Source organism: Falco peregrinus, chromosome 14 (assembly GCF_023634155.1).
Source record: "Falco peregrinus isolate bFalPer1 chromosome 14, bFalPer1.pri, whole genome shotgun sequence".
Classification (NCBI taxonomy): domain Eukaryota; kingdom Metazoa; phylum Chordata; class Aves; order Falconiformes; family Falconidae; genus Falco; species Falco peregrinus.
The window spans coordinates 19,859,110-19,872,496 of record NC_073734.1 but is presented as its reverse complement, the minus strand read 5'-3'; the positions used below and the strand labels follow the sequence as shown (position 1 = coordinate 19,872,496).

The 13,387-nt window shown below is 40.3% G+C and overlaps 1 long non-coding RNA gene across 1 annotated transcript; it reads right to left on the bottom strand.

The window, feature by feature from the left end:
• Window positions 1-7,514: 7,514 nt before the first annotated feature.
• On the bottom strand, window positions 7,515-11,831 carry LOC129785660 (uncharacterized). Its single transcript, XR_008749828.1, has 3 exons — window positions 11,199-11,831; window positions 9,301-9,351; window positions 7,515-7,713 (listed from the first exon to the last, which is right to left on the bottom strand). It is a non-coding gene; the product is annotated as an uncharacterized LOC129785660 (long non-coding RNA).
• Window positions 11,832-13,387: the final 1,556 nt, after the last annotated feature.

Sequence of the window (13,387 nt, the reverse complement as noted above, 5' to 3'; positions counted from 1 at the left end):
CATCTGGACTAAATACTAAATTCTCTGTCACCATTAAACAGATGAATCACACTTTGTAAATAGTGAGGTTTTGCTAGAGCTACTTGTTTTGAGAGGTTTGCAAATTCTTAAGCAGTCCTTGTAAGATTAGGTCTTTTTGAGCATGTTCATCCTATTATCATGTGTATGATCCTCTTTGAGATGTAGAATTTTGAACAGAATATAACCTGTCGAATATTCTAGATGCAGGGTTTGCAGGACATCTGTGAAAGCGTTGACATGGTGCTCTAACCATTTTCATGAAATATTTTAGGTTGATTTTAAGCCTTTTTGGGGGAGTCAGTGTTGCATTGCAGTCTCCTAGTCATTACATGATCAATTAATACACTGTGATCTTGAAATCTCATTTTAGAGTAGATATTCTTAATTTTCATGATGGGAATTAATCTATGAAGGATAATGCTTATGGTGGACAAAAGTTCTGATTCTCTGCTGAAAAAATCTGCAGGCCAAAGCATGATCATTTCTGTAAGGTGGGTCCCATCACCAGACATTGTGTCCCTGCTCTCACTGTCCTAAACTGCACTGCCTCTATGAAGGGAGAGCTGGCGTGCAAAATATTGCCATCATGCAGTTGAAAACATGAAGAAATGCCTTTTGGTCATTTTGCCTTTTGGTTTTTGATGTTTGCCTTGAACTATTTGTGGGTTCCTGGAAGCTTTCCAGTACAAACACTGAGGGCAGTAATCTCCAGGTGTTTGGTGTTCTCAGCAGATATCCAAACCTTCAGGAATTAGTGCGTTCCAGTGCCCGAGGTGGTGCCTTGCAGCAGGGCTAGTTGCAGTATCTTGCGTAAACTCAGTGGAGTTGCAGATCTGTAGGGGCCATTTGACGTTTTTGCAGGAGAAAGACTGAATGCTGAAATATAGATTGTCTTTCTATTTTGTGGAGGAAAGAAAGCCCATCCATATGAAATTGTGCTCATTACTGAGGAAAATAAATTCTTGTCTCTCAAGCAAATGGCCAGCCTTTAGAAGTGGTTAGACTTGCATATCAATTACTAGGGAAAAACACCACCTGTGTACACTAATTATTTCTTTAATGGAAGGTTTTCAGATATAGAGTCAAATTCTCCATTTGCATCAATTGTATGCCAGAAAAATTTCATTGTTGTCAGTGAGATAACTACTGATTTACATTGGTAGGTGTTAGAGTAAATTAGGTGAATAGTATGTTATTGCATACAACAGGAGTGGCATCCATAATAGGTGATGGCTTTAACTTTTAAACATGTACTTTATATATTCTTACGTGATCAATGTCCCTTTAAATACTATTTGAGTTAAATTGAGTACAGTTTTATTTCTTGCCTTTGTCTGATGTTTGTTGACTTTTTACTCTCCTTACTACTGTCAAAAACATTTTGATGCTATAAATAAGAGCATGGATTAAATACATTCTTTGTGACAAGCACTGTGCAGTGTATTCACTTCATTCTTCTAGACGATATATTATCTTTTTTATTATTTTGAATCTGCACTCTTCCGTTATTCTGAAGATCAGTAGAAGTACCTCTGAGACCCAGTTATGAAAAAATGATGTGTCTGTGTGTGTATATATATACACACGTATACATACATATATTATCCTTGTGACAGATATATGCTTGCACCTGAAAATATCCACAGTCATATGAACTACAATTTTAAGGAAGTTGCAGATGCTGTGTTGTTGGTTTTATTCATTGGAGGGGTTCCATACGATGCTGTGATACCATATCTTGTGCTATGATGAGATTGCATATGATTAATAGGATAAATCAATTAGGCTTTAAGTCTTCCTTCTGGCTAAAGAGTTAGGTATGCAAAGGATCAAAATTGGAGAGGTCATCATGCATTGGTTGTACCTCCCTGTGCCCAGGCACTTGGGTTGTGTCTTAATTCCCACCACAGCCAAGCATTCTGCAGTGTCTGATGTTCTGGCAGGTATGTTTATGATTTATACAGATATGACCAAATCTTTTGCACGTGTAAGTTGACCGGCGTGAAACTGTGCCTGTTTGCATTAAAAGAAAATATCACCGATGATGTGCATTATACCCATTGCACAGGGAGACTGATGCCTTTTGAAAATCTGACCTTGTTACTCCCTGTGGTGCACAGTACAGTAAGGATTCACTTTAAATAAAACCAAGATACACACAGGAGGAAGCATCAAGGGCAGTTAGGTATACATTTTAGGTGCAGACAGCAGACATTGGCAGACACTGTATATTTTCAGGTCATATATTTTCACTGACTATTAGGCCAGTGATTTGCAGGCAGGCGGAAGACAGAAAAAAGTCTTTCCCTGTGTAACTGTCGTAGGGCTTGCAAAGTCCAGTGACTATGAAGTCTATTCTCGTCTCAGGCAACTCTGTTTTATATTTGTCTTCATTATTGAGCATGCTTCATGTTCTCTTCCTCAGCTCACTGCGGTTTCATTTCTTCATTTTATGTATCAGGAAGCCGGACAAAGTCAGCTGAGCTGGCAGCAGAATTTAGACTTTTATTAAATCGGATAGGAATCATCTCGCTCAGTAATCTGGGAAGACAGTGAAATTTGTGGGTTTGGCACGATGGTCTTTTTTAATTACTGTGGATTTCTGATCTTCTGCATTTCCCTGCAGTTTAGTATATAGTTGTGAACTTGCAACGTGAGTGTCAAACTCCCCTCTAGTGGTTGCTCTACACAGAGAATAAACGTTGATTTACTCGACGAGAACTATTTAACTCTGGACTGAAAAAGATGACAATTCATATGAGTTTCTTATGATTGTGTATAGCAAAATTTGTTTTTTGTCTTTCTTCCTCTTTTAATGATTTAGTTACTTCACATGTTGAAATACTGCAATTAAAACATGACTCATCGTCAAAGCAAACAAACAAACAAACAAAACCAGACAAAAAGAATTATGGCACTAGACTCTGCAAAATGCGAATGTGCCACCTATCGGCGATGGCTCTGCAATTCCTGATCACTCTCCAGCAGGTCAGCAGCAATGTCACCACGAACAATGTCATTCGTCCCATGCAACACAACAGAGCCGCACACAGCCCTGTGCACAGTTGTATTAATGCAGTACTCGTGCGACAACAATATAAAAGCAAGAATTGAGCAATAAGTGTGAAATAAAGAACTGAGCGTTAAAAATGTGCAAAGAATAGAGTGACTCATTAAGTGTCATTAAGATTAAAGAGTTCCATTTCTCGCTAACAGAGTTCTTAGCAGCAGATTGTGGAACCAGAAATATACTCTACAAGGCAGAAGTTTTTTGCTATGTGTGAAGAGGAAAGATATGGTGAACTTGTGTGTTTCTCAGCCATCTGAGCTGTAAATTTGCACCTCTACAATCCTCTCAAGAGAATCTGTTAATAACTTTTTGGAAGCTATTCTGCTCAAATCTTATAAGGCACTAAGATTGGACCTTGCATGCACAGGGTCCATGCATGGAAAGGAAAAAGCCTAGGGACATCTGACTTTGCAAACTCTTTTGTGAAGGTTTTATTTCCCAATTTTCAAAAGGAGCCTTCGTTCATCCTTTCTGCATATTCAGAATTACATTTGTGTTGATTATACGTTTTACGCAGATACCCCTGGTCTTCTGTAAGTGCCGGTAATTACACTTGTGCATGCAGAAGTGAAGACTATATTTTAAAAGTGTAGTTCTTCTAATTTAATATTCTTAAGTTTTACATAGCAGTTATCAATTTTTCCAACTCTCCAGGATAATATTCAATCACTGCTTATGGTACAGTACCACTTCTACTTCATTTTATTTAGTAGGAAAAAATTTAATTGTAATATTACTGGTTTCCTCAGTCTAAAAAAGAAAACCTGCTGTTTAGTAAAAATTTTCGAAATACGTTTTTGCTCATAATCTTGCTGCTTCCTCACAGCTTAGTTTTGGTGGTGGCTTGGGGTTTTTTTGTTGGGTTGGGGTTTTTTTGTGTGAGTGGCTTAGCTTAGTGAAAGGACAGAGTCAACCCTGACTGGCTGGAATAAGCTAAGCACTGGTGTGTGACATTAAATGTACACACTAGAATGTAAGATGTCAATGAAAACAAAATCAGTTCTGGAGAGATAAGGTAATAATGATAGCTAGCATACAGCAAGCATGATTAAAATACACTGCAGTATAATATATGACTAATCATCTAAAAATATTGTTTTTCCTTAAACTTGAGATTTTGTCAGAATAATAAACCAACCCAGCAACCTAGGTAAAGCTTGGAATGAAGAACCAAAAAAGCACGTTTGAAAATATGGGGTATGTTGTTATACCCATAAAGATTGTAAAGCAATAGCTGTGTCAGGTCCTCTTAAAAATAATATGCTTTCATCTTATGTCTTAATGTAAGACCGTCTTTTATAGCAGATGTTCGGGGAGCACACCCTCCCTTACGCAATGACAGAAGCATACCAATGCTCCTAGAGAGGTTTACCTTTCAGAACTGACAAGTGTTAAAAGAAAAGGGGGGTGAGAACAGGTTTATAATCTACATCACAGATATGTGGGAAAGGGTTTTAAAATATACTGTGTAAGGGAGAGGAGAAAAAATCAGACACATTAAATAAAATCTATATAAATAGTAACAGTGAAGTCATACAATGATCTTTAGCAAAATAAGCCCCGCTAAAGCAGGCCAGGAGCAGTGAGAGCCTGCTATTTCTTATGGGATGCAGTGATAAAGAAATTACATACTTATTTGAGAGGAACATAAATAAAGATTAATAGGTTAATGAGTTATTTTCCTTTCATTACTATACTATTGTACTTTATTATAATTGCTTTGCACTCATTTAATTAAATTTGAACTAGGGCCAACACAAGATAATTTGTTTTCCCTGTACTAAACAATGAGTATGCAGATTGGAAGTACTGAAGCAGTAATCAGCCCTCTGTTTGCAACACTTTTCTACTCTGAGTAGACATTATAATTGATAATTTGATTGTTGCAGCACTCTGTGCAATATATTTTAAAGCAACATTAACATAATGGAAATTATGTTGTGTGCCTAATCCGAGCTTTTCACTGTGTAAGTATACGAATCCCATTCTGTAACGAATTAGGGCACTATCCACCAAACGTTCGTACAACCTTTGCATGCCTCATTTTGGAATAGAGCTATCTGCTTCTAGTCTCCATGCAATGCCTTCCCTATCAAGTTATATCACTTAAGTTGAACACAAAAAGAGCAAAAGTCACAAGCTAAAACAGCTAAGCTAAGCATTTCAGTAAAAACTGATTTGTTCTGACATAAATCTGTCATTAAAATTAAGTAGTTTTTGTATAGTCCCTGTACAATTCTTGCGTTGTTTCAAAGCAAGATATTTATCCAGTCCATTAGAATTTATCTTTCCATTGTCTCTTTCCAACTTCTGAGAAACCTGGTAGCAATTGACCTGAGTAGCAAAAACATGATGTGACTCAGATATCAAGGTAGGACTTTTCAATGCCTGTAACATAAACAAAGCTACCTCAGGCTCGCTTTTTTATATTTTTATATGCATTGGACTTATTTTAGAAAAAACAGTATCATCTGTGCATGTTCTACAAGAATAAAAAGAAGGCTGGGGTTCTGTTTCATCTTTGCTTTATCCCAATCACGTGCCCACCATGCACTTTTAACATGTTGCTTCCTGGTGCCCCCAGTACCTGCTGAGGACTGCGTACGTCCTGACTGAATGAAGTGCTGAGAACGGTGGGACAGTCCTCAGCAGTTGTGTGCCACCTCAGCAGTCACCAAGGTTACCTTGCCTTTCAAGTCTGGGCCACGAAAAAGAAGTGGAAAAACAAAGTGAAGTGCCATGGCTTATAAAACTCTGCCAACACTGAACTTTATTTGTTTTCTGGCAAAATAAGAGTGGCTTTGCTTGCGTAAATGTTTGAGTCACCTCACTTAATATTTGCCTATTTACTTTTACGGCCTGAAGTGTCCCTGTACTGAAAAGGTGAGTTGTGGGTTTGCAAAATAAGTTCAGCTTCTGTGAAAAATTGTTGGTAGAGTATTTCACTTACTGTCTTCTAGGGCTGAGCTTGCAAAGCCTCCTATGATCTTCCTTAGGCAAGGAATCCTACTGAAGAATAATCATGATTAGTATTTTAGATAAGTCATCATGAGGTTAAATGCGCCTGTTGGTATGCTAAATGTGTCTGGTCTGGTCTGGTCACTCTGCTAGTGAGTGTGGGGTGTCCAGGTTGCCCGCACAAGCTTCTTTTGTTCTGTACCAGGTTTTCAAAGGAATTTTTTTAAGAAGGCAGGAGACCTGACTGACACTTTTTTGGTTCTAGTGTGTTTCTCTAGGAGAATGCTGTGGGAGATGGTGTCAAAGGTTTTTCCAAGGTCCAGGTGGACAACATCCACAGCCTTTCCCTCAGCCACGAAGGCATTCATCTTGTCATAAAGGGAGATCAGGCTGGTCAGGCAGGACCTGCCTTTTATAACCCACGCTGGCTGGCTCTGATGCCCCAGCTGTCCTGCCCATGCTGCCTGATGGCCCTGGGGGTGATCTGCTCCATAACCTCCCCCAGCACTGAGGTCAGGCTGACAGGCCTGTAGCTCCCCAGGTCCTCCCCTTCCCACCCTTCCTGTAGATGAGCATCCCACCAGCTAACCTCCAGCCTGCTGGGACCTCCCCGGTTAGCCAGGGATGCTGTTAAGTGATGGAGAGTGGCTTGGGGGAGTGCCTCCACCAGCTCCCTCAGGACTCTTGCATGGATCCCATCCATCCCCATGGACTTGTGCATGTTTAAGTGGAGAAGCAGGCCACCGACCATGTCCTCCTGGACTGTGGAGACTTCATTCTGTTCCTCATCCTCAGTCTTCCAGCTCAAGGGGCTGAGTACCCAGAGGGAAGCTGGTCTTGCTATTAAAGAGTAAGACAAAGAAACCATTAAGTACCTCAGCCTTTTCCTCATCCTCTATGGCAATGTTCCCTGACACATCCTATAAAAGCTGCAGATTATCCTTGGCCCTTCTTGTGTTTCTAATGTATTTATAAAAACTTTTCTTGTTATCTTTTTCAGCAGTGGCCAGCCTGAGTTCTGGCTGGGCTTTCGCCTCTGTAATCTTCACCCTACACAACCTCCAGACATCCTTACAGTCCTTCAGAGCTGCCTGCCCCTTCTTCCAAAGGTGGTAAACTCTCCTTTTTGCCCCGAGTTCTGGCCAAAGCTCTGTTCAGCCAGGCTGCTCCTCTTCCTCACCAGCTCGTCTCTTGGCACGTGGGGGCAACCTGCTCCTGCACCTTTAAGCCTTCCTTCCTGAAGAATGTCCAGCCTCCCTGGATCTCTTGACCCTTCATAATGATTTCCCAAGGCACTCTGTCAACCAGGCTCTTAAACAGACCAAAATTGGCCCTCTGGAAGTCCAAAGTACTGGTTCTGGTCACCCTCCTCCTTACTTCTCTGAGGACTGAAAACTATCACTTCATGATAGCTATGCCCAAGACATTGTCTGATCACCACATCACCCACACAGCAGGTCCAGCAGGGCTCAGTGACCAGCTGCATCAGGAAGTTATCTTCCACACACTCCAGAACTCATAGGCTTTTTCCTCTCTGCTGTGTTGTATTTCCAGTGGACATCTGGTAAGCTGAAGCCCCTACGAGAAGAAGGGCTAGCTGTCTTGAGACTTCTCCCAGTCGCTTGTAGAATGTTTCATCTGCCTCTTCGTCCTGTTTGGGTGGCCTGTAACAGAGTCTCACCATGATATCTGCCTTGTTGGCCCTCCCCCTCATTCTTACCCACAAGCACTCAACCCTATTGTCAGCATCATTCAGTTCCAGGCAGTCAAAACACTCCCTGACATACAGAGCTACTTGGATTTTTGGGACTTCTGCAGATTTCCAGCCTTGTAATAGGTACTTGGGGAATCCTGCCCCAGATAGTCTTTCTCTCTCACATACTGAGGTTTCACTAATTTTCACCCTCAAGATCTATTTAAAGTCCAGAAGTAATGAGGTGGACTTCGTGTCAGTAAAATGAGATGGAGCTAACTGCCAGCGGTGAGGCACGTACGTCGGGACGGGGCTCGGAAGCCAGTGTCCCATCTGTAGGTTAGCATGTAGGGGACCTCCTCTCTTCTTCATTCAAAGCCTGTAGGCAGGTTTCTTTCCCACAGATAATAGCACAAAGCACAGGAGCCTTTTGTAACCTGTTTGCTGTGAGGCCTAACCAAAAAGTCTCCTGAGTCTTAATAAAGGTTGCAATCATCCTCAGTGCAGTTCAGTTTTGCAATAAAGGCTGATGCATTTCAGCAGCTTTTGAGTTTCCCAGAGACAGGCTTTGCCTGAGCAAGGAGACATGGGATCTGTGGAAGACAAGGCATCATTTAGTCTTCATCTCAAGGAGTGGTGGGATTTTTCCACACCACCTTAGAATTTGTTACGGTGGGTTATGCCTTCAGAAAAACTAATTTATATTTCTCAAGTAGAAAGTGGATCATAAGTGCTCTCTCTTTTTATACAAAGCCAATGCTATCAGCCCACAAGGCAAATCCAGGGAGGTTTCTGCTTTCCATTTACCGTACTTTTCAATTGATTGGTCAGTGGTGTGTATCCTTTTTCAGTTTCTTTATTCCCTCTCTTTCAGACTTGGTATATCATTGCCTGAAATCCTGAGGGTAACATTATAGATTTCTTTTTCTTTCACACAGAGACCTTTAAACACACAACATGCCTGAATTGCCCCTCCATCTAGCTTTAATTCAGTCTGGGTGTGTAGCCCAAATCACAGACTGAACACTATAATATTGCTTCTTTACACAATTTAAAAGGTTGGACTAAAAAAGGGAACAATCCTTGTCATAGGTGTGCATAACAAATATAGCACAGCTGGAGGTTTAAGAATGGGAGAATATCTCAATATGAGGTGTTACAACCAAGTTTGGTTTGTAATTAAATCAAAAAGTACATGAAAAAAGAAAAGCTTTAGAAAGCATGAGGATCATGGAAAGGTATGGGTGGAAAATAAAATAGGAGATTTTCAAAGCTAAAGTTTTGTAGCTAGAGAATTACACCTGCCATCCAGTGTGGATATTTATTTGGGATAAATAAAATAGCAGTTGAGACTGCTGAAATGCATATATCAATCATCGGCAAGATAAAGCTGGTGGGGAAGATTGAAAGATTACAGAACAAAGGGAAGAGTGCAAGCAAAAGGAACAAAATAAAAGAAGTTTGTGCAAAGAGCTAAGATAAGAGACTTTCTGAATACAAAAGAAACGAGGTCACTGGAGAAAGCAGTAGAGTTTGAGACATTGCAAAGGTAACCTACCTTTGGTTAAGAGAAATGTTTTTCAGATGTTAAGCGTTTTGACTCAGTTTTCTCAATGAAGATAAGGATAATACAAATAAGAAAGAAACACAAACAGAAAAAGAATAAGGCATTAATATAGACACAATACTGACAAAATCCAGGACTTTAAAAAATCAACCCAAATTTCTGTGAGAAGTTCAGACACTCAGGAGCAGACATGAAGGTGCTGACCATGTCATGGGAAATAGCGGCTGGCTGGAAACGCCTGGTGACTTGAAGTGACTTCTAATTCTTGGCAGATTGTAAATCATGCCAGATGTTTTGGACAGTCTGTGGTTACAAGATAATAATTTTGCACACAGCAGTTTCCATTATCCTTGTGTACTATGTGCTTTCTTTTTCTTTTTTTTTTCTAGTTTGCTTTAGAGAGAAGGGCATCAAAATGGGACCAAGTTGAGGCTGATGTGGAGGAGCAGTGATGAGAGGCCACAGACTCATTCTGTTTGAGCAGAGTATTTAATGGTAAATTTAACAAGTAGAGCAGTTGAAGAGGAGAAAGAATCTGCCAAAGCAAGGTTTCCCAGTGCTTTGCTAGTGCTTGTGTTCATCATACCATACATAATCTAACCCAAATTCTTCTATTATAAATACCGTAAGGAAAATTAGACATATGGAGTTTCTGTACAGGCAATTTTGGGTTGTATACACTCTTAAGTAATATGTATCCTATTCATCATCATCCCATACAGTTCCAAATGCTAGGCATATGTAAATTCTCCTTAGAAGGAGAAAACACAAAGATATGCAATGACAATTTTAGATGGAAGTAGAAGTAATTTTAAGAAGCTGACTTAAAAATGTGAGAAGACACAATGAACAGTACCGAGGAGAACAGAAAAGACTATGAGCTCACAATCAAGTAAAGAACATATGAATTATGCCTTCAAAGACAGCACAAACCAATGGACAGCAGTAAGGCTGAAGAGTTTTCAACAGCAAAAAAAGAATGAACAAAAACAATCACAGCAAACTGTGAAATGCAAATACAGAAGCTTCAGGTAGTCTGATATTGGTGAGAGATGACAGTCTTATGGTAACGCTCAAAAGACCAGTCTCTGGTTTCAGTTATTTTAAAGAAAAGTTATCGTACAAACAGACAAGGTTCAAAACCAATGCTAGTATGGTCCAAGGGCAGAGAGACCTTAGTTATTTGTTAAAGTTAGAGAAAGCAGGTCTGTAGAAGAGAGGAAATGAAGAGGTTATCTCACTGAGTCAGAGATAATTCTGAAGGGAATAGGCAGGATAAATGCTACCAGGTTAGTTGAATTCTTCTGAGATGCAAGAAAAAAGGAGCGTGCATGAAAAGAAATCGATGGCAAAAATATTTAGCTGGAATTTCTGACACAAATAGGGGAACAAGTGCATATATAAAATATTTCACTCATGGCAGCAAAAGGAAAAAATATTTGAATCAATGATTTGAAGGGTTAGGGTATATAAGGTTTAAAAATTACAGACATTTAACATTAGCATGTGCAGTGAGCTCTTTTCTTTGCGAATAATTATGCATAATCTTTTTGCAAGGCAGCTCAATTTTAATACAGAGTAAAAGAAGGCAGAAAAACTTTTAAATAGAAATTTTAATTTAGAGGTAGTTATAATTCTGGTTATTGGAAAATTTTATGCAATGATTCCCCAGCAGCACAAGTGTGTTCCATGGAAAGGGGGAGTAAAAGTTACTTCACTAATATATTTTTGTGTCTACCATTTACCCAGTTTGGAAACATGTACAGCAAAAGGCATTGTGTCATCAGAGGAGTTATTTGTTCCTTTAAAAACCCAATAATTTAATCTTGCATCTATGCAGAGGAGTACACAATTGCACACACCAAATAAAACACAACTCAGGAATTTACCTGTTGTAGCTGTGAAGAAAAATTGTAAGAGCACTTCAGGGATGGTGCTTCCTGAGAGCCTCCCTGTTTCACCAGCAGCTCCCCTTATGCTTCAGCCATGGCCCTCTTCTGTAGCACAGCCCTTAATGGAAAGTGCTGACTGGAATGTGAAGTAAAAGGAACACATACATTAATTTCTAACAGGAGACAAGAGACCTCCTGGTTTAATGGCAAAATGGAGCATTCCACCTGTGGGTGCTACAGCCTAACACGTGCTGTATTTGCTTTTATACTTAGGAGTCACGCAAAAGCTCAGATGAGGCTGTAACATCATGCCTACAAATGGGAGCCTTTCTGCCAGGGTGATGATGGATTGTGAGATTCACTCTATCAGACAGAAATCTTAATCTTGAATAAATGAAGCTCAGGTGTCATGCAAGACCACTTCCATGCATCCAAAGGTGACCGTCTGTATAGAAGCTGTCAGCAGAGGTCCCTATGGTCTGCCGAAACCTGGATCTTCCATTTTTCTCTGAGGATATGAAGATGGGCAAAAATGTAAATTAATAGTAAATGATGAAGCAAATTGAAAAGTGGAGAGGTGTATGATTGTAAAGATGATCGAATATTGAATTGCTGTACATTGACACAGGAACATTGATTACTGTAGATTTTAAATATGCTGGGGGGGGGGGGGGGGGGGGGGGAGGGGGGCATCCTCTGTCCAGGACATGTGCTTCTAGTATGTGTGCTTAAGAAGTTGAAATAGATGTGCATAACCCTAAAAAAAACCCTATAGACTCAGAACCGTTCCTGAAACCTGCCTAGATTGGGGTTTACTTCACTAAGCTTATAGAAAAGAGAGGATTCTCCCTTCTCCTTCTCAGGCAAAGTGGGTCCCAAATTGGTTTGAATCCCGGTAATCCAGCCTGAGGAGTGAAATATTCTTGAAAAAAGGGGGTACGCTGTCTGCAGTACAGACTATGCCGGGGCTGCTGCCCTTAAAGGCATATCCAAGCTGGCTTTAAATTAGGTTGCTCAGCTAGTAATGTAGCCACGGCAGCACAGAGCCGGCATAGGGCAAGCTGTTTACCCAGTTTTTCAGCCATGGAACAACATTCACATCAGTGAATGCAGTGGAGACATACCCAGAATAAGAATGTGATTTATTCTTTCAATGTGAGAAGCAGCTATATGTTCAACAAAGGCTTTCCTTAGACTAATGGCCAAAGTAGGCCCCAGTGCAGCTCGTCTATAGACTATAGAGAAGAAAGGATTGTTTGTTGAGGCCCAACTGTCCCCAAAAACCAGTCTGCTGAGTGGATTCCGTCATGTATGAGTTCTCTGCTCACTTCATTGTCACGGGTGTTTCCGCAGGCCTGCCATGCACAGCATAACTGGGGAATTTACTACAGCAGTTGCTGATAGAGCAAATAATTCAAAGTCCTGTCACAGCTTGAAAAGAACAGATGACTACTATAAACCAGTTTAATATATATAAGATATTGTTTACTGATGGAATACAGGACAATGTGATTTTCTATAGAACCTCTCATTCTCAAGGAACGGCAAAGCATTTAATGAAGGGATGAGTTAGAGTCGTGGTTGTTCAGGCCAGAGCATGGCTGGTTTAGCGTTTCAATGCAAAATCATTATGTGCTCAGCAGTAGCTCACAGGGCCATGGCCAGCACGGGCTGTCATGCTGAGGCAGGGGACACTGGCCCTGAGATTGTCTTTGTCCCCTTGAACTGTTTGTGGTATTGCTTACCCTCTCCTTGGATGGGTACCAGAGGAAGAAAGAAGGAAACTTTTGTTAATTCTGAGCATTTCCCCAATGCCAATGACAATAACTTTGACCATGTGGCACCTTTAATAGTTAATTGCAAGGGCTGCAACTGGGTGAGCTCTAGTTTGTGTGTAGGAATTCTGTTCTCCACAGCTATTTTCTTGGTCAGCATGTGCCTTCTGTATTCTTGTGAAACATGGGCTCTCCTGTTCCAGTGAAGATAGCTACCCTTCCCAAACAGTTGAAACAGCCAAGAAGTACAAGTACACCATTTTCTTTCCCGGGAAACTTGACTTCAGTTATATTTGAAAGCCATTTATGCATCTAATTCATGTAAACTAATGCTCCTGAAAACTGCTGCTTTTTAACCCCAGTTTATTATGTCACTCATTTTGGATGCTACTCATTTCCAGCCTTTTGAAA